At 43.4% G+C, this 26,675-nt stretch overlaps 1 protein-coding gene across 1 annotated transcript in view; it reads right to left on the bottom strand.

Annotated features, from left to right (window-relative positions):
• Positions 1-26,675, bottom strand: part of FOXK2 (forkhead box K2) — a 65,913-nt gene that overhangs the window by 38,285 nt on the left and 953 nt on the right. The gene's annotated exons all lie outside the window — the stretch shown is intronic.

Below are 26,675 nucleotides of genomic sequence, written 5' to 3'. Positions count from 1 at the left end.
CTGATGGTGAGCCCATGCACACACACTTCTCACTTGTCAGGTGAGCTGCACACAAGAGATGTACATCCGCGGAACCTGCAGGAAAGCATTCTGAAAATACTACGTTGAATGGCCAATAAGCACATGAAATGATCCTCAATATCATTCGTCATCAGGAGAAATGCAAATTACAACCACAAAACAACACCACTACACACCCAGTAGAAAACCTAAAATGAAAAAGAATGCCAGCGCTGATGAAGCTGTGAAGCCACCTGAATGCTCCCTTACACGGTGTCAACGGGGTGTAAACTGTTTAAAAAAAGCATTTTCCAAAGTGGTTGCACCTACGAAAGCTGAACATATGCACATCCTGTGAGCCAGCACAGCCACGGAGCCAAGAAGCACACCCAACAGAAATGTGCGTGCTCATCAAAACACAGCTACAGGAATCACCAATTTTCAATTACAAAAAGTCTTCCAACTTAAAAAATATCTAGAAAATACTCACGGCAGCACTGTCCATTATAAGAGACCAAAATAAAACGACCTCACTGTCCAACTATACCAGAACATCAAATTGTGGTATGTTCACATTACTGAGTACTTTACAGCAATGAGAATGAGTGATTGACAGCTAAGTACAAATATATGGGCTAATCTCACAACCATTTTATTCAGTGAAAAGCCAACGGTACTCTCTGAAGTCCATGTATTCCAGGTATACAAAGTTCAAAAGCAAACAAAACAATCTCTAGTTCAGAATTCAGGACAATGGTTCTGTGGTTGGGAGGGGCCCCTGTGGGATGCTGATGATGCATGCAATGTTTCTTAACTGGGGGCAGATTACATGGCGGGTTGTCATTAAGCTTTACACTTAGGACCTGTGCAATTTTTTGTGTGTGCACTGCACTAAAACAACAACAATTATGTTATGGAAGGGGGCAATCAAGAAATTACTCTCAAGGTCCAGGTGAGAAATTACTAAGGCAAGAGCTATGTAGAAGAAGGAAGGGTAAGAGACAGGTGTGAGAAATGTCCAAGTGAAATGACTGAGACAGAGACATAATTCCACCAATGCAGAGAAGCAGAAAAGACCAAGGACAGGGTGAGTCCACCACCCTGGAGGGACCACACCGACTCAGAGGAAGAAAGGAGGGCACCTGAAATAGACAGAAATAGGACTGCAGACTTAGAGCTGGAGGCTTTAAAGCTACTGAATGAGGACAGCCACCTGTCAGCATCTTGCTCCTCATAACCCTACTACAATGACTTGCCGTCAAGCAGCCCTACACCCTATAGAAGTCCACAATCCCTTGTTCACAAATTCCAAGAGACAAACAGCTCCAAAAACCCTGACCTGAAATTGTCTGGTAGCCAATTCTGACCCAAACTGAGAAGGAGCTAATTATAGCCTTTAATTATCCTGCTTAGAATATTCATGTATTTCATGACAGAAATTCTAATGTGTTGAATTACAGGGTGCTGGGAGTATGAAATAATATACAGTACACACATTGTACTACTTTTCTAAGATTCAAACTACTCTGATTCCAAAACACCTCTGGCTCCATGGGTTGAGGGTGGGAGCTGTATATATATACTGCCTGTTGGCTAGGCATTGTGCCATTTTCCTAAAAACTTCTCCAGAAATATTCCAATTTGTTTAAGGGGAAATCAGATGGCTTGGTTCAAAAAGAATAACTCCACTAAGCTATTGTCCAGAGCAGAATATCAATTGGTATTTTTGTTGTCATTAATAGGCAATGAATTCACATACATAAAATTTAAAAGCTACCAAAGAGTGGAAACTAAAAACAGCAAGATTCCCTCCTTCCTATGGCATTACCACTGCTCTGGTTTCTAATGACAGCTCTCAAAAGTAGACCCCAGAACTATTAAACTATTCAAATAAACAAGTAAATAAGCAAGCCCTGGGCTGCAAGCAGACAAATGGTGCCTGCCTCTCTGCTCAACCATTTCTCTACCTCCCCAACATGGAACCCCCAGAGAAGCGCCCACGAAGCCCTCTTTAAGAAGGGGTTGTCTATATGCAACAAGCTCTTTTTCACCTACTGCCTCACTGGCAACTAGAATCCCGCTTTTGGGTCACGTTTGGCCCTCAATAATTTGATCAGCCTCTCTTTTTTATTTTTATTTATTTATTTTTAAAGATTTTATTTATTTATTTGAGAGAGAGAATGAGATAGAGAGAGCACATGAGAGGAGGGAGGGTCAGAGGGAGAAGCAGACTCCCTGCCAAGCAGGGAGCCCGATGCGGGACTCGATCCAGGGACTCCAGGATCATGACCTGAGCCAAAGGCAGTCGCTTAACCAACTGAGCCACCCAGGCACCCTGATCAGCCTCTCTTTTTTAAAAAAGACATTTCGGGACACCTGGGTGGCTCAGTTGGTTAAGTGTCTGCCTTTGGCTCATCATGATCCCAGGGTCTTGGGATCCAGCCCTGCAATCGGGCTCCCTGCTCAGCAGGGGGCCTGCTTCTCCCTGCTTGTGTGCTCTCTGACAAATAAATAAAATCTTAAAAAAAAAAAAAAAAGACATTTCATCAGGAAATCCTGACACATGCTACAACACAGATGCATCTTCAGGACATTATGCTATGTAAAATAAGCCAGATACGAAAGGACGAATACTGTATGATTTCATATGAGGTCCCTACAGCAGTCAAATTCATACAGACAAAAGTAGTTTGATGGGGCTGGGAGAGGGGGGGCGGAAGAAGGGGAATGGGCATTATTGTTTAATAGGGACAGAGTTTCAGTTTTACAAGATAGGAGTTTGGAGACGGATAGTGATGACAGTTACACAACAATGAGAAAGCGCTTAATGCCACTGAGCTGCACAACTGGAAAGTGGTTACGATGCTTTTTTTTTTTAATTAGGCTCCACGCCTAGTGCCGAAACCAACATGGGGCTTGAACTCACGACCCCAAGATCGAGACCTGAGCTGAGATCAAGAGTTGGACACTTAAATAAGCCACCCAGGCACCACAAGACAGTAAATTTTATGTAATGTGTATTTTACTGCAAATTTTAAAAAAATTTGTAAAGAGCACTTACAATTGTGTCTGGAACATAGTAAGCAACTCATAGGTATTGTTTCTTTCTTTCTTTTTTTTTTTTTTTTAAGACATTTTATCAAGAGAATGGGAAGGGAAGCCAAACTAGAGGAAATACTTGCAAAAGACACAGCTCATAAAGGGCTGTTACCTAAAACATACAAAGAACCCTTAAAACTCAACAAGAAAACAACTCAATTTAAAAATGAGCAAAAGATCTGAACAGACACCTCGCCAATGAAAATACACAGATGGCAAACAAATATATGAAAAGATGCTTCACATCATATGTCATCAAGGAAAGGCAAATCAAAACTGAAATATATACAACAAAATGGGTGAATCTCAAAAATATCATGCTGAGTGAAAGAAGTCAGACACAAAATACTATATATTCTGATTCCACTTATGTGAAATTCTAAAACAAGCAAAATTAATCTATAGTAACAGAAGCAGATCAGTGACTGCCTGGGGCTAAAGGTTGTAAGGAGACAAAAAAAACTTTTTTAGGTAATGGAAATGTTCTACATTTTGATCACAGTGGTGGTTATACAGGTATATCATATGTCAAAACTCATTGAATTGTACATTATTGGTGTATTTTATTGTACACAAGTTATGCCCCAATGAATTTGATTTAAAGAAAAAAAAAAAAACAACAATGAAAAACCACCACACACCTATTAGAGTGACTAAAAGCTCGAACATTGACAACACCAAATGCTGGCAAAGATGCAGAGCCACAGAAACTTATCACTGCTGGTGGGAATGCAAAAACAGTCCAGCCACTTTGGAAGACAGTCTGTCAGTTTCTTACAAAACTAAATATACTCTTACCATATGATCCAGCAACGGTGCTCTTTGGTACTTACCCAAAGGAGCTGAAAATGTGTCTATACAAAAACCTGCACATGGATGTTTATAGCAGCTTTATTCATAACTGCCAAAACTTGGAAGTAACCAAGATGTCCTTCAGTAGGTGAATGGATAAATAAACTGTGGGACATTCAGACAATCAAGTATTATCCAGCACTAAAAAAAAAAAAGTGAGCTTTCAAACCATGAAAAGACGTGGAGGAAACGTAAATGCATATTACCCAAGAGAAAGAAGCCAATCTGAAAAAGGCTATATAGTGTATGATTCCAACTCGATGACATTCTGGAAATGGCAGAACTGTGGAGGCAGTAAGAAGATCAGCTGGTACCAAGGATAGAAGTGGAAATGGGAAAAGATGAACAGAGCACAGAGGAATTTTAGGACAGTGAAACTGCTCTGTATGAGACTACAATGGTGGACAAGTGTCATTATACATTTGTGCAAACCTGTAGAACACACAGCAGTGAGAGCGAGCCATAATGTACCCTATGGACTCTGGGTGATGATGACCTGCAACAAATACACTGCTTTGATGAGGATGCTGATAGCGGGGGAGGCTGTGTGTGTGGAGAGGGGGTGCATGGGAAATCTCTGTTCTCTCCTGCTCAATTTTGCTATGAACTTAAAACTGCTCTAAAGTCTATTACCAGAACAACAAAAAAGACATTTCAAAATATTATTCTAATAGCATATCCAGCTTCATTTAGCTGGCATTTCCAAATAGTTGAAGGAGGAAATAGGTTTAGAAACCCCCACATGGGAAGTGACCTCTGACTTATGATGGGGGTGTGCGTCCACACTGGCAACATTATGTCTTTAAATCCACTCAAGAAGTTTAACTGACTTCATTCACATCTCCTTCCTAAGGTAAATAACCTTAAGAGTAGCCAGAGACAGTTTTAAAAGGAGTAAACAGAAAAAAACACGAACAACACAGCAAGCACAACCCGCACAATGGGAGACCAACTCCTGGCCATGCAGCTCTGGCCACACTCTGCCCCCTTACCTCCCCCGCCTGCAGGCTCCTTTTCTCTTTTTCTCCCTTCTAATCTCTGGCAAGCCAACATGAGCTTTAAAGATACAATGCAGTTTAGACAGTACGCTAAGCACAGTAAGGCCCTTTTCAGACATTTATCAGAAGTTTTCCTTCGAGTGCCACATCCGGTTGTCACACAAATTGTCAAGTTGTAACATACAGATTTAATTTTTTAAAAAAGATTTTATTTATTTATTTGAGAGAGAGAGAGAGCACGAGTTGGGGCAGAGGGAGAAGCAGACTCCCCACAAGGGGGGAAGCCCAAAGCGGGACCCGACTCCAGGATCATGACCTGAACCAAAGGAAGATGCTTAACCAACTGAGCCACCCAGGCGCCCCTAGATTTAATTTAATAAACAAAAATTTTTAACTGTTAGATATTTAGAATCCGCAACTATTTTTTAAAATCCTAACTCTATAAAGTTGCTTATTTCAGGAGTACTTTCTTTGACAATCTCTTCAGAACACGCCTAGCCCTCTCCCTACCACAGGCTGGCTGGCCGCACACCTTCGCTGAGAGCGAAGCCAGAGGTGCTGCAGAGCTGCACGGGCACGCCAGTGTGCCACCCGCCACCTCGGACGATCCCAGGGGGCCACTGTACTCCAGCCAACACAGTATTAACAATCAGAATGCTTTTCCACTCAGCAAACCCAGGTGCCAAGTGCCAGCAAAGCCACTCACTGCTTCTCTACTGCTATGTGCCTTCTGCCGTCACTCTTGTTAGTGAGCATAAACAAGAGAATATAAGACAGAGTGAAGTGCCAACTTGATAATTATTTGTGAAAATGTGGATTCCCTCCCTGCCATGGTGCCATGAAGAAACAAAGGAAAGATTATGCCAATTGAGAGGAGGCAGCCCTCACAGCACTGCTGCGCACACAGGAGGGAGGAGCGGATGCAGTCAGCTAAGGTCCTTGGGGAGGGTCTGGGCCTGGAGAACACCCCCAGGGGAGAGGCACGGGACTCAGAGGAATAACCATACTCCTCTGGTATGGACAAGCTGGCGAGGGCGAGAAGGCTTCAACTCAATTAGCTGCAGAGGGACACATACCTGCAACAGAACAACATGAACAGGAGGAAGGAATGGAGAGAAGACACAGAGCTTAAAACAATCACACTGAAATCTCTTACTTCCAATTCTCAAAACCATTTCAAAGGGTCTAGCCCATTCCAAAAGGCAACAGCTTTCAGTTCCGTGTTTTACCATTCACTAGATAACATTATTTCGTTGGTCATGGTCCAAGATGCAACCTTCCCTGCTGTGTGCCACCTTTAGTGTTCCTGAACAGATTCTAGAGAGTCTTCACTCATGCTTCCATATGGTAAACACCTGTCACCTGGGCTACCCACCATCCAAACATCTTTTCTATTTGAGGGAATACCCCAGGATAAGTAGTGTCAGGGCCCACCTCCCACATCTGAAGCAAAGGGGTGCAAATGCTCTGTCCTGCAGACCGCTGGCCTTAGAGCCTGGGCACGTGACCCACGCCCTGTCAAATCAGTAATATCATGGTGGGTTATTCATACAAAAGACTGTTCAGGACCAACACCTTGTGCCTTTGGCCTAGTCAGGATGCTGTGAACCTTCTGGACCCACAACTCTTAGGGAAACATTATCTCATGGCAACCACGTCTCCACACGATGGCAGCTGGCCTGGCTAGGACAGGCAGGGAGAGCCGAGCAGCTGCAGGGTAAGTGGAATCACACGGTGGAACGGCAGCTCCCTGACTGGCCAGCCAGACTAACACCACATTGAGGGCTGCATGCCCCTGGGGACTTGAGGCCCTGAGAAGGGCCTGCACAGGCCACACTGTCGTCAAGAGATCAGAGAAACCTCACACAAACCCAAATGGAAGCAGAGTCTCCAAAACAACTCCTGTACCCCTCAAAACTATCAATGTCATCAGAGACAAATAAAAGCTGATTAAGAGGTCTAAGGAGCCCAAGGATTAAGGAGTGTGACGGCAGACCGTGTCTTGTCATGGAGGGCCTCGGGACCAGGAGGGGCAGTACTGGGGCAAATGAAAACGGTGGACATGGAGTGTGGATTAAATACAAATGTCATATCAGTATCATTTTTCCTGAATTTTGTAACTGGACTGTAGTTACATAAGAGAATATTCTTTGTTTAGAAAATACACTCAGTATTATTAAGGATAGTAAAAGTGCCTAATGTAGACTACCTACTCTCAAACGGTTCAGAAAAACGTAGTATTAAAAACTGGTCTGTACAGATGAAGGGTATACAGGAAATCTCTATATTGTTCTTGAAATTTTGTGTAAGTTTGAAATTATTTTAAAATAAATTTTAATAAAATACGGAAAAAATACTTGTAAAATGTTGTTTTAGAAAGTACATATATAGTTTTTTCTTCTGCCCCTTGTACATCTTCTACAATGAACATTAAAGATTTTTTTTTTTTTTTATTCATTTGAGACACAGAGATACAGAGAGAGAGAGAGAGAGAGAGAGGGAGAGAGCATGAGCAGGGAGAGAGGCAGAGGGAGAGGGAGAAGCAGGCTCCCCGCCGAGCAGGGAGCCTGATGCGGGGCTCGATCCCAGGGCCCTGGGATCATGACCTGAGCCGAAGGCAGACGCTTAACCATCTGAGCCACCCAGGCGCCCCTACAATGAACATTAGTTTCTCTTACATTTGAAACTGATAAACTTTACTCATACTCTACAATTATACAGTATAAAACATTTGGAGGTTTGGCCCAGAAGGGGATTCTGTCAAGCACTTTCTTCTATAGTCTCACCTTTCCACTCATTTTTTCAAATTCTTCTCTGAGAGGGGGAAGGGAAGAGGAAGGACTGTATCTAATATTATTAATAACTTTTAAAATGTCTCACTCTGAAGTAGTTAGCTTTTAGCAGTCCATGACTATGTTAAAAAGAAGGTACAACCAAAAGAAAGAACGCTGCTAGGAATGAGATTTCAAAAAGTAGTGTTTATAGGTGTACTCAATGAGATCTGTGCTGCTCCTTCTCTAAACCTCTGCTTACTATGACAAATGACACACACAATGAAGCAAATGTCACTAGGTGCACAATTAATAACTTAATTTTACTGAAATTTTAATGTCTTTTCTTCGCTTCTACATATAAGCAAAAAGAAATGTTTAACACATTATTCTTTGCAGTTCATCTCAACATAACTTTAAGTTTTAAAATTTAGCACTTGGAGCACCTGGGTAGCCCAGTCGGTTAAGGGTCCAACTCTTGATTTTGGCTCAGGTCATGACCTCAGGGTCCTGGGATCGAGCCCCGGGTGGGCACCACACTGGGTGTGGAGCCTGCTTAAGGTTCTCTCTCCCTCTGCTCCTCCCCTAGTGCATGCACGCATTCCCTCTCTCTCTTCAGCGCACTCCCCCCCTCCTTTAAAAGAAAAATAAGTAGAAATACAAATACAAATAAATAAAATTCAGCATTTAGGGGCACCTGGCTGGCTCTGTCAGTAGAGCATGCAACTTCTGATCTCAAGGTTGTGAGTTCAAGCCCCACGCTGGGCATAGAGATTACTTAAAAATAAAAAATAAAATTTTTTAATAAAAATTAAAAATAAAATCTTTTTTAAATAAATAAAATTCAGCATTCAAGCTGTAGCTGCAAATTTAAAATACCAGTAACTTCAAATAAGCCAAATTTAAATACAGATATTTGATTCAAAAGTCAGCTTCATAGCTGTAAAAGCCTCAGTCCTCCTCCATTTCTTCCTCCTATCCCCATGTCAAGTTTTCCACTTCAAAAAGAAACCTTACTGCCTCCTAGTTTAAAAAAATTCCCAAGTGTTTTCTCTCTCCGCCAGAAAATAAACCAAGAAATAGAGAACATGAAGACTCTCCAGGACTCATCTTGACTGCTGGGCTGGGAGCCCATCCTCACTGTGTCCATGGCAGAGCCTGGCTCAGGAGGGCCTGGCTGAAGAAATACCCTAAATTTGGTGGGGTTTTTATTCCATATAAAACATGGTGCAGAACACTTTTTTCATTTTATACCCCAACATGCTACATAGAGGAGCCCCCACGCAGCAGTCCAGAACAGCTTGCCACCTTTCACCCATCCCATGCACTGCATCCACATGCAGAGAATGGACAACAAAAGGATTCCAGATAATGAAGATGAGTGTGGGAATGGCAGACTCGGGGTGATCTTTCCTTTTGCAAAATGAACTTAATGGTACTACATGTTTAATATTTTTAATAAAAAGAAAGCAGGGAACACTTAAAATGGAAATATGCATTCAACACAGGAACATCATTACCAAGAATCTAATACTTTAAAATTCAATTGCAATATTGTTTGCAATAGCAAAAATAATTAATCTAAATGCTGAATAATGGAGGATGGTAAAGTAAATCATACGTGTCAAATATACAGAAGCTCTTGGGGCGCCTGGGTGGCTCAGTTGGTTAGGCGACTGCCTTCGGCTCAGGTCATGATCCTGGAGTCCTGGGATCGAGTCCCGCATCGGGCTCCCTGCTCGGCAGGGAGTCTGCTTCTCCCTCTGACCCTCCCCCCTCTCATGCTCTATCTCATTGTCTCTCTCAAATGGATAAATAAAATCTTTAAAAATATATATATATATATATACAGAAGCTCTTGCAGCCAATTACAATGGATGTTTAAAGAGTTAACACCATAGGAAAATCACGTTGAGTAAAAAGGAGACAAAAATCCTACCTATAACAGGATTTAAAGCTACCATTTAAAAGCAAATTCAAAAAATAAAAAATTCAAAACTATTCATAGAGTAATGCATATATTTTGTATTAACAATGGCTACTCTGGGTGGTGGGATTATAGGTGATTTTTCTTAACCATTTTTACAGTTCAAAATGTTCTATCACAAGCATTATTTTATATTACTTAGAACTTTTTAATATTTTAAAATAAACTTTACTTGAACATTTTAAAGACCACCAGCATCGTACCAATTCAATTCAACAAGTATTTGAATTCCTTGGACCTTACTCTCCTAAATGGATACCCAAAACTCTAGCCCACAGTCCCAATCAGTAGGCTGGTGGCTGGCCCTCAACCAAGTGCCAGATTAGCTTGATGCACTCCAGCACAAAAAAACCTGCAACCAACTGCTAAGTTTTAAATTCTTTCTCCCAAACGGTGCTTTCTAACCTTGAGTGCCTGCCAGAAGCTGCTGGAGAGTTTTTTCAAAATACACACACACACCCCATGGCCCCCACTTCCCTAGTTAACCAGTCTCTGAAGGGGGAGGGAGGTCAAGCATGGATATTTTTAATTCTACCACCAAGAAGCAGGGCCAACATGTCACCATGATGACGGTAATGAAGTCAGCAAGGGGGTGTGAGACAGACACAATCCTGTACCTTCCATGCTTCCTAGAGGGAGGGAGCAAAGAGATAATGGGGCATGAAGGGATAAGAATCCTGAATTTGGGGAGGGACACTTTGACAACAGGCCCCACAAGTCTGAGAGCACATCCTACTTGTTCCTTACTGGGTTTACCACATAAAATGATGTACTTTCACAGCTGATGTCAAAATTGCAAAAACCAAAGTAATCTGTGCCTTAGTACAACCCTGAGGGATTTTTCTCATCACCTCCAATTTAACAGGTCCAAACGAAATCCAACCACTTCCCATGGGTTAGGGGGGCTATGAGGTGTGGGTTTACTCCCAGGACCTCCTCACGGGGCACACACTGCCCTCTGACAAAGACCTGGTGCCACTCCACACCCACGTGTCCTGATGAGGCTGCTGGTCTCGGCACCCCGTCCACTGTGGCTCAAGGCCCACGCAGAACCAAGCGGTGTGCTTCCACGTCTTCTCACACTATCAAGCAGGTGACTCTGAAGAACACAAGCATAGGTCCTTCCCCTCCCTCGGTTCCTCTCCCTCCAGCCAGGAGTGAACTCATAATTCATGTCTGTGGAGACTAAGGATAGCACCACTGAGAAATACCACAGAGCGGAAGAGAGACATCACAGTCCTTGAGAAGCACCTCAGACCACCTCAGCACATACATCTCCATGGTGGAGCTTCTACTTCACCCAGCTTGGATTCTAGCACTCCACAGACCAAAAAGGGCCCAAGACAAGAAACACACAGAATGAAGGAGGTGCAGTAAAAAATGAAGGGCAAAACCAGAAAAAAACAAAAAAACAAACAAACAAAAACAACCCACGGGATTAGAATATTAATGCCCAAATGCACAGAAGCCAGCCAGGAGACTCTGTGTTATACTCCCCAGTAGGGCTTAGCACTTGCTCTGCCTCCTGTGTTCAGACTCCATCAAGCAGCATCAACGTTCCATCAACTGGAGCCCAGAAGCATGCCTGGCACCCACAATTCCCTCACCTCTGCAAGCTGCCCAACATTCCTGCTCCTCCCTCATTGCAAGAGCACCTATGGGTGCCTACTTCCCTACTCCCAGGTAGCCAAGTACAGCCATAAATCCCAGCATGAGGCAAGAAAATGCACAGAAGTACCTGGGACTTTGGGAAGTGCCCATCCTGCTGACTGGAATGCAGAGGTGATGGCTAGGGTTCTGCTGGCCATCAGAAACCATGAAGACAAGAGCCACAGTGAGTTTGCATTTTTAGAACAAAAGAGAAATACACTCTATAGGTTCACAATCACTCATCTACAATTCTGAAATCCCCAAAGCCTGGTTTTGGTGTTATTTGTTTGGCTGCAAAACCTGATCTGAAGGCAAGAATGTGCATGTTTCTCTGCAGAAACAGGATCCGTGTGGAGGGGCAGCAATGCCCAGCCTTTGTGGTGGATGCCAGAAACTGAGTGATAAGCACTGGGTCACCCTTCTAGATCCCAAAAGATCTCTGTCCCATGGTCTGCCCAAGGTTCTGCAGACCAGCCTCCTGTTTAAACCCCTGCTAGCTTGTGTCTGGTCACCAGTGGCCAGACTCAGGCCTGGCTCTGCCATCCATCTCCAGCCCCCCTCTCCTCAGGCACAGGCCCACTATGTGGTCATGGGATCACCCTTCTGCTCACCACCAGAGGTCCCTGGATGGTGAAGGACAAACTCCCAGACAGGCAAGGTGCTACCCAGCCCCAGGCCCCCGGCCCATCTGTCGACATACACAGCTTTCTACACTGTCTTATGCCAACTGCCCCGGGCCTCCCTGCCCCTGCCTTTCCCTGACCCTCACAGTGACTACAACAACATTTCTGCCTCTGCCAAGGCAGAGCCATGTCTCCTTGGCCCTCACGTCATAGCTCTGCATGAAGGAGCTCAACCACTATGCACTCCACTCAAAAAAAGCAGAGTTTCCTCATGGACTCTAGCTCACTGTGAAGGAGAGATCTGAGATCAGAAAGAAACAATGTTTGTACTATAGTTTAAAGTATTTACCTTTAAACAAGAGAAGTGCCCTGCAGCCCCTGCGCTGCCTCAATCACCACCCAAGACCCCTGGGCTCACCCCAACCAGAGCAAGGACAGGTGCCCAGACATCCAAAAAAAAAAAGACACATTACAACAGGGTAGGAGAAGAGTGACTCAACTGTCCAAAGCATAGATGCCAACAACAGACAGGAAGGTCTGGCACATTATTAGGAGAAGCAACCCCTCTTTTTTTTTCAAAAATGAAAAAGAAAAGCTTTCTTTGTGTCCATAGATAAAATCTTTAGCAGGGGGTGCCTGGGTGGCTCAGCCGTTAAGCATCTGCCTTCGGCTCAGGTCATGATCCCAGGGTCCTGGGATCGAGCCCCCATCGGGCTCCCTGCTTGGTGGGAAGCCGGCTTCTCCCTCTCCCACTCCCCCTGCTTGTGTTCCTGCTCTCGCTATCTCTCTGTCAAATAAATAAAATCTTAGAGGAAAAAAAAAAAGGGGCGCCTGGGTGGCTCAGTCGTTAAGTGTCTGCCTTCGGCTCAGGTCATGAACCCAGGGTCCTGGGATCGAGCCCCGCATTGGGCTCCCTGCTCCGCGGGAAGCCTGCTTCTCCCTCTCCCACTCCCCCTGCTTGTGTTCCCTCTCTCGCTGTGTCTCTCTCTGTCAAATAAATAAATAAAATCTTAAAAAAAAAAAGAAAAGAAAATCTTTAGCACAAGCCCCAATAACTCAACTTATTTTTTTAAGATTTTATTTTTATTTTTTGACACACAGAGAGAGAGACAGCAAGAGAGGGAACACAAGCAGGGGGGAGTGGGAAAGGGAGAAGCAGGCCTCCTGCCGAGCACGGACCCCGGTACAGGGCTCGATCCCAGGACCCTGGGATCATGACCTGAGCTGAAGGCAGACATGGCTGAGCCACCCAGGCGCCCCTCAACAACTTACTTTTCATGAATCTGATTTTCTTTGCTAATCAGAAAGCCAGAGAAGGACTAAAATTCCTATTATACTGCCCTATGACAGCAACTCAAACAAAACACAGAAACCTCAACATGTGGGGGCCATGTAGCATTTACACCAATAACTGATTCCACATTACTTCTTATTCCTCCTTTAGAGCAGAAGGGCAAACCTCAGATTTTTGAAAACTGATTTTTATTTTTTAAAGATTTTATGTATTTATTTGAAAGAGAGTGAGTGAGAGAGAGAGCATGAGCAGGGGGACGGGGAGAAGCAGACTCCTCCGCTGAGCAGGGAGCCTGATGTGGGGCTCAATCCCAGGACACTGCCCCTGCTTGTTCTCTCCCTGTCAAATAAACAAATAAAATCTTTTTAAAATTTTTTTAAAAAGATTTATTTATTTATTTGAGAGAGAGAGAAAGAGTATGAGCAGGGGGAGGGGCAGAGGGAGAAGCAGACTCCCCGCGGAGCAGGGAGCCCCAATGTGGGCTCAATCCTGGGACCCTGGGATCATGACCTGAGCCGAAGGCAGATGCTTAACCGACTGAGCCACCCAGGCACCCCTTAACGGCGTTTTAAATCCAGATATGCATTGGGTATACCACACACAAACACTTACATACAATTCCACCAATGCAATTACTCCACACATACTGTTCTTGAACTTTTCTGGCTAAATATGGGAACTTCTTTCTATGTGGATAAATACACTTTAATGGCTATATGGTATTTCCTTGGGCATAGTGTAGTTTACATAATCTAAATGCCAAAAAAACATTAGATAAATTAGTGCAATTTAAAAATCTATTTTAGGGCGCCTGGGTGGCTCAGTTGGTTAAGCGACTGCCTTCGGCTCAGGTCATGATCCTGGAGTCTCGGGATCGAGTCCCGCATCGGGTTCCCTGCTCGGCGGGGAGTCTGCTTCTCCCTCTGACCCTCCTCCCTCTCATGCTCTCTGTCTCTCATTCTCTCTCTCTCAAATAAATAAATAAAATCTTTAAAAATAAATAAATAAATAAAAATAAAAACCTATTTTAGTTTGTCTTGTAGATTTTCCAATCTTCTAATTAATGGCTGTTTTTTGGCTTTGAACAGAGCTTAGTGATTAAAAACAATGGCAAAAAAACTGGATGTGGGTTTGAATCTAGCATTTCTAAGCTATACACCTTTGGATTAACTCTCTCCAAGCCTCAATTCTCTCCTAAAATAGGGACAAGAATCAATTCAACAGAGGGGCGCCTGGGTGGCTCTGTCAGGTGAGCGGCTGACTCTTGATTTCGGCTCAGGTCATGGTCTCAGGGTCATGGGATCCAGCCCTGTGTCAGGCTCCACGCTCAGCTCGGAGTCTGCTCAGGATTCTCTCTTTCCCTCTGCTCTTCCCCGCACCCCACCCCCCCCAATCACACTTGGGCGTTCTCTCTCTCAAATAAATAAAATCTTTAAAAAAAAAAAAAAAAGTCAATTCAACAGAATTCATAGAGCAACTGAGAGCAGGTGCTGGGAAAGCCAGTGTGCCCTCATGGGCAGCTGCTATCCCATCCTCATCACCAAGCATAGGTAAGAATTCTACCCTCCCCACTGGCGTGCTACATACATGGTAACATTTTAAAACATTACAATAACTTGAATGCAAAATTATTTCTTCCTTTATGTTAAAGCAAAATGTTCTTCCTAGGACTCAGGTATTTGGAAACATTTCTTTAACAAAAATCACTATTATGGTCTTGGCTTGGGAGGGGCGATTTTAAAGAAAATGAAATCAACATAAAAACAGTAGAAGACCAATGAAGAATTTCATATTTCCTGATTCAAATTACTAATAGCCAAGATAGACTTAATTTTTTTAAAGATTTTATTTACCTTAATTGAGACACAGAGAAAGAGAGTGAGAGCATACAAGGGGGGAGGAGGGTCAGAGGGAAAGGGAGAAGCAGACTCTGCTGAGCAAGGAGCCTGATGTGGGGCTCGAGCCCAGGACCCTGAGATCATAACCTGAGCCGAAGGCAGATGCTTCCCTAACTGAGCCACCCAGGCGCCCCGCCAAGATTGACTTATTAAGAATGACAGGCTGACTTTCATGTTATTTTGCACTCGAGATAATTAAGAAATTTCACTTTTTAAAAATGGAATAATAAATTTGATTTTATTAAAATGTTGTCACATCACTAAATCCAAGAAAAAGAACTGCTACTATTTCACACTCAGTGCAAAATGACAAAAAATGAGAATTAAAAGAATTAAAATTTTCACTCAGAAAAACTGACCATCAGGAGTGACATCAGCAAAACAGCTCATTAAGAAGCTCCAAGTTCTCATTCACCCTCACCCCACACATAAACACACACACAAACACTGGAAAACATGCAGCAACTGTCAGAACCAATTTGTGAAAACTCTGCAAGGCAGTCAGAAGTCTGCAACCACCAAGTGCTGAATCAGGAAAGAGGTACCACGGAACGGCAGGCAGGTTTTAGATTTTGCTGCCCCTGCCTCTCTCTGGCAGGGAAGCAGCAGGCCTTGATCTTGAAGCACAAATGGCCTTAAAACATAAAAGGTCTTAAAGTAATAGTCTTAAAGTAAAAACAGTCTTAAAGTGGTAACAGCCAGGGTTGCCAGTATGGGGCTGTTTTCCGGGTTCTAGGGAACAGAACAGACTTGGTTCACTGTTTACTGTGTATGTCTATTCTAACCTGCCACAGACTACCTGAAGGATGACACAGGCACTCCTCTGGTGTTTCATTTAACTCAAAACTCAGGCTGAAAAAGCTTGAAAACACTGCAAGTTGAATAACAACCTCAGAACCTGTGGCAAAAGGTTAGTCTAAACATATAATACACTGCTAAGGCAAAAGCTAGGGAGAGTTTCTCGGGGAAATCAGGACATTCAGAAGTAGCAGGTCATATCAGGAAGTTCAGAATACTGCACACGTGTCCAGGGCAAGATGCATGCTTATACAAGACCTGAGAAGACCCCAGGTTTTCACCTTGGGCTGATCCCTAGGCACAGTGCAAGCCTGATCAAGAGCTGAAGGAGGGCCCAGGCACAGAGCCAATATGCAAAGAATGGGAGATAGGAGAGTTGCTTATGTTCAGGAAATCTCTGTCGAAACACCAGTTAAACACAAGATATGAAACAGGACTTCAGGGACTACACTGTGAAGGAAAATAGTCTTTGGAATAACAGTCTGGACAAGTCACTAGGCAAAGAGAACTCCTACAGCCTTCAACAAATAAAAAACAACAAACCTTAGGGAAGGAGAATCTGATTTCCAGAGTTATTACGTTGTAATAGCCCAATGTCCCGTTTTCAAAGACAACAAAATCAAAAGGCACACAAAGAACAGGAAAGCATGATTCAGTCAAAAGAACAAAATAAATGAAAAGAAACCGTCTCTGAAGAAGGTGAGACAGGCCCTGCTAGACAAAGACTTTAAAAAACCATGTCACGGGCACCTGGCTTAATCAGTTGGTAGAGCACATGACTCCTGATCTCAGGGTTGTAAATTAGAGCCCCACACTGGGTGTAGAGATTACTCTAAAATAAAATCTAAAAAAAAAAGTTTCAAAAAAACAACCATGTCATGTTATGTGCTCAAATAACTAAACAAAAACACAAAGAACTAAAGGAAGTCAGGAAAATTACAAAGGAATACAAAGGAAAAAAAAACCCAGAAATTATAAGAAGGGACAGAACAGCAATCTTGAAGTTGAAAAGTACTGTAAATGAAATGAAAAATTTACCACAGTGGTCCAGCAGCATGTTTGAGAAGGCAGAACAAAGAATCCACAAACTTAAAGATAGGATAATTGAAATTATCAAGTCTGAGGAGCAGAAAGGGAAAAAAAAAGAGTGAAAAGAGCCTTAAAGGACTCATGGGACATCAATAAGTAGACCAACATACATATTATGGGAGTCCCAAAAGAAGAAAAGAAAAAGAGGTAGAAGGAAAATATTTGAAAAAATAAAGGCCGAAAACATCCCAAATCTGATGAAAGACATAAAAACCTACAAACCCAAGAAACTCCATAAACTCCAAGTAGGATAAACTCAAAGGACCCATATCAAGACATTACAGTTAACCACCAAAAGACAAAGGGAGAATCTTGAAAGCAGCGAGAGAGAAGTAACCTGTCACATACAAGGACTCAATAAGGTTAATGGCTGATTTCTCATCAGAAGCCATGAAGGCCGGAAGACAGTGAGATGACATTTAAAGTGCTAAAAAAAAAATTAATTAATTAAAAAATTAAAACTGTCAGCTGAGAATTATATCTGGCAAACCTGTCCTTCAAAAATGAGAGAGAAATTAAGACATTCCTCATTAAAAAAAAAAAAAAAATTGAGGGAGTTCATTAACACTAGACCTGCCCTACAAGAAAAGCTAAAGGGAGTCCTTCAGGTGGAAATAAAAGATCACTAAACAGTTACTCAAAACCATATGAAGAAATAAAGAGCTCCAGTGAAGGTAAATACATGAGAAAATATAAAAGTTCATATTATTGTCATTTTGGTTTGTAATTCCACTTTTGATTTCTTATAGGATTCAAAATACAAATGCATAAAAAAATTATAAATATGTTATTTGGCACACAATGTATAAAGACATAATCTGTGACAACATAAAAGGGAGGAGGAAGGAGATATACAGGAGGAGAGTTTTTGAGGTTGATATCATTTCAAAATAGATGGCTTTAAATTTAGGATGTTAGGGCACCTGGGTGGCTCAGTTGTTGAGCATCTGCCTTCGGCTCAGGTCATGATCCCGGGGTCCTGGGATCAAGTCGCACATCAGGCTCCCTGCTTGGCAGGAAGCTTGCTTCTCCCTCTCCCACTCCCCCTGCTTATGTTCCCTCTCTCGCTGTCTCTCTCTCTGTCAAATAACTAAATAAAATCTTAAAAATAAATAAATAAATAAATTTAGGATGTTAAATATAATCCCCATGATAACCACAGAGAAAATCACAATAGTTTACTACAGAAAGAAAGAAAGAAAGAAAGATATAGAAAGGAAAAAAAGAAAGAAAGGAAGAAAGAAAGAGAAAGAAAAAGAAAGAGAAAGAAAGAAAGGAAGGAAGGAAGGAAGGAAGATCAACTAAACATAGAATCAAGCAGTTAGGAAGAAAATGAAGGACAACAAAGCTGTAAGACATAAAGAACAGCAAAAGAGCAGAAGTCTTCCCTTACAGTAATTACTTTAAACATAAATGGGTTAAACTCTCCAATCAAAATACTCGCGACAAGAAATTTAAATTTTTTTCTTTAAAGAAATATTAATGCTTACTCAGCCAATTCTCCTGTATCAGGCAAAGGCAATCCACACCACAAACCCATGAAGTTGATTCAGTAATATCCATGTTTACAGAAGAGGACTCTGAGGCTGAGAGATTAAATAGCCTGATCACATGGGGAAGAGGCTCTCACCTCCCTTGTCCAAGCACTGCCATGAGACTGTTCACTAATGAATGCCTGCATTACTCATTCTTACCTCACCCTCAATCTTTCCTAGGTGGAGAGGTTTGGGAAAGACAGAGGAAATAACAAGCAACCTCGGAGCTGTGGCTCTTAAGTGAAGACCCTGGAAAGCTGCCTCCACAGAACAGAGAGAGGACCTAAGACTGACCCAGCACCTACTGGACACCAGGCACTGAGATACACTCAACCAGTCTTCTCAGCAATAAAGTCTTTTTAATTTTGTTATTCATTTTTCATGTTTCTTTGAGTCCTTTTTAATAAATGTCCTTTTTATTTTTCACAATTTTATCTTTTACAGCAAAATTGCCTTACAGTCAATTAGTTATGTAGCAAAAATGTTTGCAAAGAAAATACAGGACACAGGCAAAAATGCAGTATTTTTGCACCACCTACACACTCAACATCACCTACACACTCAAAATGCTACTATATACAGAAAAAGACCAGAAAAATATAACAGTAAGTGTCCAACTTATTTGTTTAGGGTTTTTTTGTATCCCATCTGTTCAGGTAAAAGTCAAAAGATGAATTTCAAGCTGCCAATTATTATAACAAAATACCATGAGAAAATGGCATCTGACAGTAGTCTTTGGTATGACACTAATGTCATACTCCCTCATATCATCAGTTCATTTTTTCAGGAAAACCAAGAACACCCCACCAGAACAATTCAATGTCTCTTTTCCCCAATTAACTGTAAATGTTTTCAGAATAATTTTACCAATAAGATATGCCTGAGAGTACATATTCCAAGAGGGAGAACAGTGGGCTACTCCTTAAAATACTAAGACCAATCTTATAACCTAGCTAAGATTTATAGAAGGTGTTCTGTGCGTGTCCTTCCAAAACTGCAAAGGGAGTGATTCCACATCAGGCTTCATTTTAGAAAGGGGCCTGCCACTGAATTTTGAAACAGATGCTTGGTTAGCTTCAAGGTTTTACATAGGTATGATCTGTAAAAAATTACTAAGATTCACTCACAATAGCGCCAAGAATAATATCCAACTGCTGTTATCAACTACCCTAAGACTATGCTCCGGGTGTGTGGGGGGGGTCTTCCTCCCCACTACTGACATTTGGGGTTGGATCATTATCTGTTGGGGGGGAGGGACTATCCTGTGCATTATAATATTTTTAGCAACGTCCCTGGCCCGGCCCACTAGATGCCAGAAACAGCACCCCACTCTCAGTTGTGCCAACCTAGCATGTCTCCAGATACTGCCAGATGTCCCAGGGAGGGGAGGGGGTCCTGGTAAGAACCACTGTTGTACTTCTGATACCTTTCACTGGGTAAGACACACAAACATTCTGTCCCAAATGACAAAAAAAGCCAAATAATGTCTAAAATCCCTACGGAATTCTCAGCAGAGCACCACACATACACTCTAGAAATTGATGCATATAGGAAAGGCAGCTTGCTTTGAGAGAAAGTACGCACGCAAGGGGTTGGGGGAGGGAAGGAACAGAGGGAGAGAGAGAATCTCAAGCAGACTCCACGATGACCACAGAGCTTGACCTGGGGCTAGATCTCATGACCCCAAGATCATGACCTAAACTGAAATCAAGAGTTGGACACTTAACTGACTGAGCCACCCAGGCACCCCAAGAAAGGCAGGTTTCTAAAAAGTGCTTCCTAATCTCCCCATGCGGGCACTTCCTGGGATGACAGCAGTTAGCACCTTGTTGTGGTGCTCAAACTGCTTCAAATCACAGAAATGGTGATGTGTGCCTTAAGCCCTGGTGTATTGTTTCATTAGCATATTCAAAAAATCCTCATCAAAAACTGGGACCAGAAGTGTGGGAAGCTGACTTACTATATTATCGTTATTTAAGATACTGTAAACTGCTCCAAAACCCAAACATAAAAGAAAACATGAGGGGCGCCTGGGTGGCTCAGTTGGTTAAGCGACTGCCTTCGGCTCAGGTCATGATCCTGGAGTCCCGGGATCGAGTCCCACATCAGGCTCTCTGCTCAGCAGGGAGTCTGCTTCTCCCTCTGACCCTCCTCCCTCTCATGCTCTCTGTCTCTCATTCTCTCTCTCGCAAATAAATAAAATCTTAAAAAAAAAAAAAAAGAAAAGAAAACATGAGCTATGCAGAAATTAAGTTAAACAGATAAGAATACTACCCAAGATGTTGATGCTTTCATTGAGAGTCCTTATTTTAGAAACCATCTTTTCTTCATTTAAAAAAAACAAAAACAAAAAACAAAAACACCTTTCTCTCTCCTCAGCAAAACAAGAATTGTTGCATTTTCACAATGGAAAATCTGTTGTTACTATAATAGCCTCATCTTCTGGAATATTTCCACCAATTATGCATGAAGCTTTGCTGAGCTTCTGCAACTGTGGATCTAGATGGGAGGAACTGGTAATTGGGGAATCAAGTCTGACTGGAATCCCATCACTAGATAGATGATCAGCCCTTGAGAACGTTCACGTAACAGTAACATCCTAAATCAGCACTCAGTGGGTACACATATTTTGGATATAAACCAAGTGATGACAGCTCTGTGCCATTTCCAGAGGGATACAAACACATACAGGACCCAGTCCCCACACCCTGGAAGACCAGCAGAAAGAGACTTGAGCAAGGTGAGTTACAGCACAAGATGATGAGGAGGGAACATCTCTGCCTCCTTTAGCCTGACAGCAAAAAGGGGCGGGGGGGCCTGCTAGTCTTGAGAACAGGCTCCATGACCTACTACTAAGGGTCCTGAGCACCACTATCAGCCTGGAAAGCACTCAGGTGACATGACAGGCCAGCAGAGGAGCCCAGTTTCAGGTCTGTACTGACTCCCAGGAAGAAACCATAGCCCAAGTTTCAAAAGTATATATGGTTCCTTACACTTCAATAAAAAAGCAGTTTTAAAAAGAAAAACAGGGGCGCCTGGGTGTCTCAGTCATTAAGCGTCTGCCTTCGGCTCAGGTCATGATCCCAGGGTCCTGGGATCGAGCCCCGCATCGGGCTCCCTGCTCCGCGGGAAGCCTGCTTCTCCCTCTCCCACTCGCCCTGCTTGTGTTCCCTCTCTCGCTGTGTCTCTCTCTGTCAAATAAATAAATAAAATCTTTAAAAAAAGAAAAACAGTACATTGTAAACTACAAAGTTCTTCAATTGAGGAGAGAAGCCATCCTTAATTTCCAAAATAACAGTTTAGCCAATGGCATTAATGAACAAGTATCCTTCAAATCAGACCACAAACAGGACACAACTTTTAATCAGTTCCCTTCCCTGACTTTGTACCCAAGGCAAAGGCACTTTTCCTTTTCTCCTGAATCAGGAAAGTTTTATGGTGATGCTTACAGTTTGGTTCAGAACAGAACCAGAATAGAAGTTTCCAGAGGAAGGGTACCCCCAATGGACCTCTCCTGGCCCAGCCTGCTGGATAACACCAACCACATCCCACCGCCTGCTCTTATGCTTCGGTGCTAGGAAGGAGGGGGCAACCTCTCCCAGCTGAAGGAACTTCAAACTTCACTCACTACTCCAAGAGGCCCTAGATCAATTTACTGCAGGCATGTGTGCATGTGTATAGAGCTATGAGCAAGATGAAGAATGCTGGCCCTCAGGAACATTGCTGCCCTCGTGTCACATTTCTGGCACATTAAGTCCTCACGGGCTCCTTCACACCAGGACACCGTGATGGACAAAACACACGCAGCCCCTGATGGAGGAGGGACACAGACATAGAGCTAATTGTGTCATGCAACGTCAGACAGTTATCCCATGTTACACAAGAGACCATGAAAATTCAGACAGGTTAAGTGGCAGGGGTGGAATCTAGCCCCAGAGTGTCCAGCTCCAGAGCCCATCCTCACCATCTCCTGATGCAGTCAGACACATACGACCACTGCAGGTTACAGGTCCTGTCATATAGGCTTGTTTCTCAAAATGTGTTATAAATTCAAGTTATTTTAAATCTAAACTGTGTCAAACCACTCATTAAACATTAAAATAAACTAAGTTTTAAAAAAACAAATAAAAATAAAATAAAATAAGCTGAGTTTTACGACTGGAAGAATTACTACATACTAGGTGAAGTAGAAATTAACCCAGTTTGTTGGGTTATTTTTAACTTAGTAAATTAACAATTACATAAAAATAGCTGCCCTATGTTCCCAATATCAGTGATAAAATATAATGAAAGCATATTATAGCTTCTAAAGAAAAGCACACAGTGGTCATTAAAGAGCAATTAATTTGTACGCTGAGCACTGAAAGTGCAAAGCACCTCTGCCCCTCTGCTGTGTATATGCCACTACGCATCACCCACTCCTGGGTCCCGGGGTCCAGCCATCTTGGTTCCCTGCTCTCAGCTTTGTATACAAGTTGGTCAGTCTTAGGTCATAAAATGAAGGCATCTCAGCCAACCCCGCAGCCCTGGAACAAGAAAACACAACAGACCACACTAGTGGGTCTGCTCTAGTCTTCAAAGACAGCCCCACTGGATCTTCTCCTACCAGGAACCCTGTTCTTCACACCTCGTCTGTGTCTCCTCTGTGGGCCAACCAGGCCTCAGCTGCATCTCTCGGGGCTTCCTTCACCCACTTAGCCCTGGTGACCCACAGGGTCTCCACTCCTCCTAAGCCTACTCTTACCTCCACCCTCCTTACAATAGCCCCCTGCCCCACAAACTTCTTACACCCTCACTTCCCCTCACTCTTGAGCCCCACACCCAGCCTCCTTCCTCATCCTCCAAGAGGTCCTGACCACCAAGCCCATGGATCTCCGTGGAACATGACATTGGTGACATCTGAGTCACTTCTTGAGGCCATCTCCTCACCTGGCACTCTGCTTATTCTCCTCTTTCTGTTACTGGTATTCTCTGGGAACCCCGGTTCTGGCCCATCCCCACTTCTAAGCACAACCACGTCATTGTGAGTTCCTTCAGTTCTTTTCTTGGAATCTTTGCCTGGAAAGCTCCAGAAGCCACTCTCTGCTCACCTCTTTCCAGTCCCAACCTTTGAGGATGCTATCCCTGATTTAATGAGAAAGTCTTCAAATGTGACATTACCAAACTTAATCTGCAAGTTAAAACATGCCATACAAGAAAGTAGCACTGTATCACGAACTGATTGGCAGTTCATTTAGCATAGGAACAGGGTCACTTTTCTAAATAAACACAATTGTAGTTTCATATGTTAAATAGTTTGGGGCAATAACAAATTCAACCTATTCTATTTATGTTTGGCTATTACGTATTCTAGGACCTTTCTGATCAAAAATATATCAAATTCACTTGACATTTCAAAGTACTTGAACAACTGTTAAAGAGTTGCTTATTTTTATTTATAAATTATACTTAGTTTGCTACCATGGCAACAGCAAGAGCAACAACACACCCAGACATTCCTGCCTAGCAGATCTTCCTAAAACACTTTATTGCCCACTCAGGCACCAGACCAGGTCCCTAGACAAGTAAGAACCCTGTCCTCAAAGAGGACATTCTTCATTCTGTACTGACCATACTGAAAATGCTTCCAACAGGCCCAGGCAAACCTCACACTCCACAACCAGGCCCAAGGTCCCTTCCAGCCTAAATTCTAAGTTCTTCAGCACCAGGTTACTGGTCCAGGGACACCGATAAAGCCACCTCCACCAGCTCACTTCCAGGAGCACCCCCCCCCACACACACACACGGGTGGCCCAGGGTTCTTCCACTGAGCCCACCCCAGAGAACTCCCCAGGACCAATAACACCTGCACCTCCAGTGAGTTAGATGCTCCTGGAGAGGAAAAAGTTTATGCATCTGTACACAGCGTCACATACTTGGCTGAAAATCAAGGATTTGTGGAAATCACCTGTCTTCTGGAAAACCACATGCCCTGGCACTCATGGGCATGTTCAGCAACCCCCCCCCCCCCCACACACACACACTTGAGGATCCCGGTTTTGCTCACCAACCATCATGGAAAAACCATTTGTAACAGATCCTACCCAAACTGTTTAAAATACAACAGCCAACACACAGGATCATGGACCTCGTCTTCCTCTATTCCCCCTAAATTAATACATTATTTGCTATTTTAATAAAATGACAAATCATACTTTCAGCCTAAGTTACTTACGTACTCTCCCAAGTTCTCTGTATGTAAAATTTTAACACTAACTACAAAATACAAATTCACTCAAAAATTGGAATTGGACTAAAATCACTGTCGTTCAAATAAGAGACCAACCATGGATTGTCGTGTTTTTTTAACTTGTACAGTGATTTTCAATTCAGTGGACAAATCTGCGTAACTGCTCTAAATTCACATGCTTTTAAACTTACACAACTTGAGTGCTCGCTTCGGCAGCACACATACTAAACTTACACAACTTGACTTTGACTTAAAAAGAACTTGTAAAACGTTTAATTTCAAGAAAAAGATTTTTTAAAACAATTTATCTACATTGAGCTAGTACCAACTGTCTTTACACTGTTTATTTCATCAATAATGTTACCACTCTGCAAACATGTAGGAATGATGCCTTACAAAAAGAGACGCACTACAAAGTCCTACCAGTTACCTACTTATTTCACGCTGTAAAAATGTCAAAACCCTTCTGTAAAAAAAAATCCCTGGGCCCATAAGAAGTGCAGGGCTCATGGAAGCCTTGGCGGCCCCAGAGACTCTTGCCCCTGCACAAGCTGGAGGTGAAGGTCAGAGGCTCTGCCTCCACCGCACCGCCTCTCCTACGCAGCCCTTCTTTGGGTGGCACTGTACCCCTCAAAAAGTCTGATTTCTGCTCCCTCACCAAAAGGTCAACTTACCCTGTTTAGCATGTCAACATAAACAGTTCTGGCTGATGACAATAAGAGAATTTTCCTTAAAAACCTCAAAACCCTCAGAATAAAGATACAAAATCCTCTGCGGTGACCTCAAGTTGTTTGTAAACAACGAACTGTTTGACTGAACAGGCCCCTACCACTGAGTTTACCCAGTCTGCAGTACACACACATGAACAGCCTTCTCCGAAACACGCCCATCAAAGACTCAGAAACGGCTGGTGCAACCTCCCAGACCATGGAAGCAACGAGACAGCACACACGCACAAAAATCAAGGAATCAAGAAAAGGAACAGCTCTTATCAGCATTTCCAGCAACTAAAAGCAGTTAAAAAATTTCAGTTTGTGGACAAAGGCTTTATTTGCAATGATCCAGAAAGGAGCCCCTGAGGAGTAATTACTATTTCCCAGGCAGCAAGTTTGTTTTTCGAAGTAAACGGTAACTTCATAAAACCAGAGAACCAAGTAAACCGTTTCGTAGGGAGGCTGACAACTCCCCGTGAAGCTCACCTAACAGCCTACGTGACCTCGTAACAGCTTCTAAATAATCGACGGACCGAAAAGCAAAGTCCTGTTAGGAGTGTCCAGCTTCCCCCCAACTTTACGGTGCACAGCGCGGCTTTAAAAACGAATCATGCTTGCAGAGTCCGCAATTTTTAGGGTTACTAAAAACACGATGGGGACAAAGGGGCCCTTACAGCTCACAACATGCACTTGAAGGATTTCACTACTGAAAACCTGAAGCACAAAAAAGAAGTCTCAAGCAGCCCGTCACTGCAAGACTCGGATTTTAAGTTACGAAAACACAGGCTTCAGCGGGGGGCCGCTGCACCCACGAGACCGCGCCGTGTGTCCCCAGTACTACCTCCACGCCCTCACGAACACCACATGCGAGGTCCCAGAGGGTGCATCGGCCCACGTGCCCAGCTGCCGGGCCTCCGGCTACGCGGACGAGAGGCCGGAGCGCCCGGGCCGTGGATCGGGCTCCGGCCCGGCTGCGGGGTCCAGGTCGAGGTTCTGGCCGCGGACAGCGCGGGCACGGGCAGGGCTGCGGGTCTGGGTCGGACGCGTGTCCTCCCCGCGGGCAGGACCGAGGCCGGGGCGGGCGCCCGGGCCGGGGCCGCACGGCTCGCGCGGGTCGGCGGCCCCGCCGGCCAGGCCGC

The sequence above is a fragment of the Neomonachus schauinslandi genome, chromosome 15, assembly GCF_002201575.2.
Source record: "Neomonachus schauinslandi chromosome 15, ASM220157v2, whole genome shotgun sequence".
Lineage (NCBI taxonomy): Eukaryota > Metazoa > Chordata > Mammalia > Carnivora > Phocidae > Neomonachus > Neomonachus schauinslandi.
This window is presented reverse-complemented; position numbering and strand designations above follow the sequence as displayed.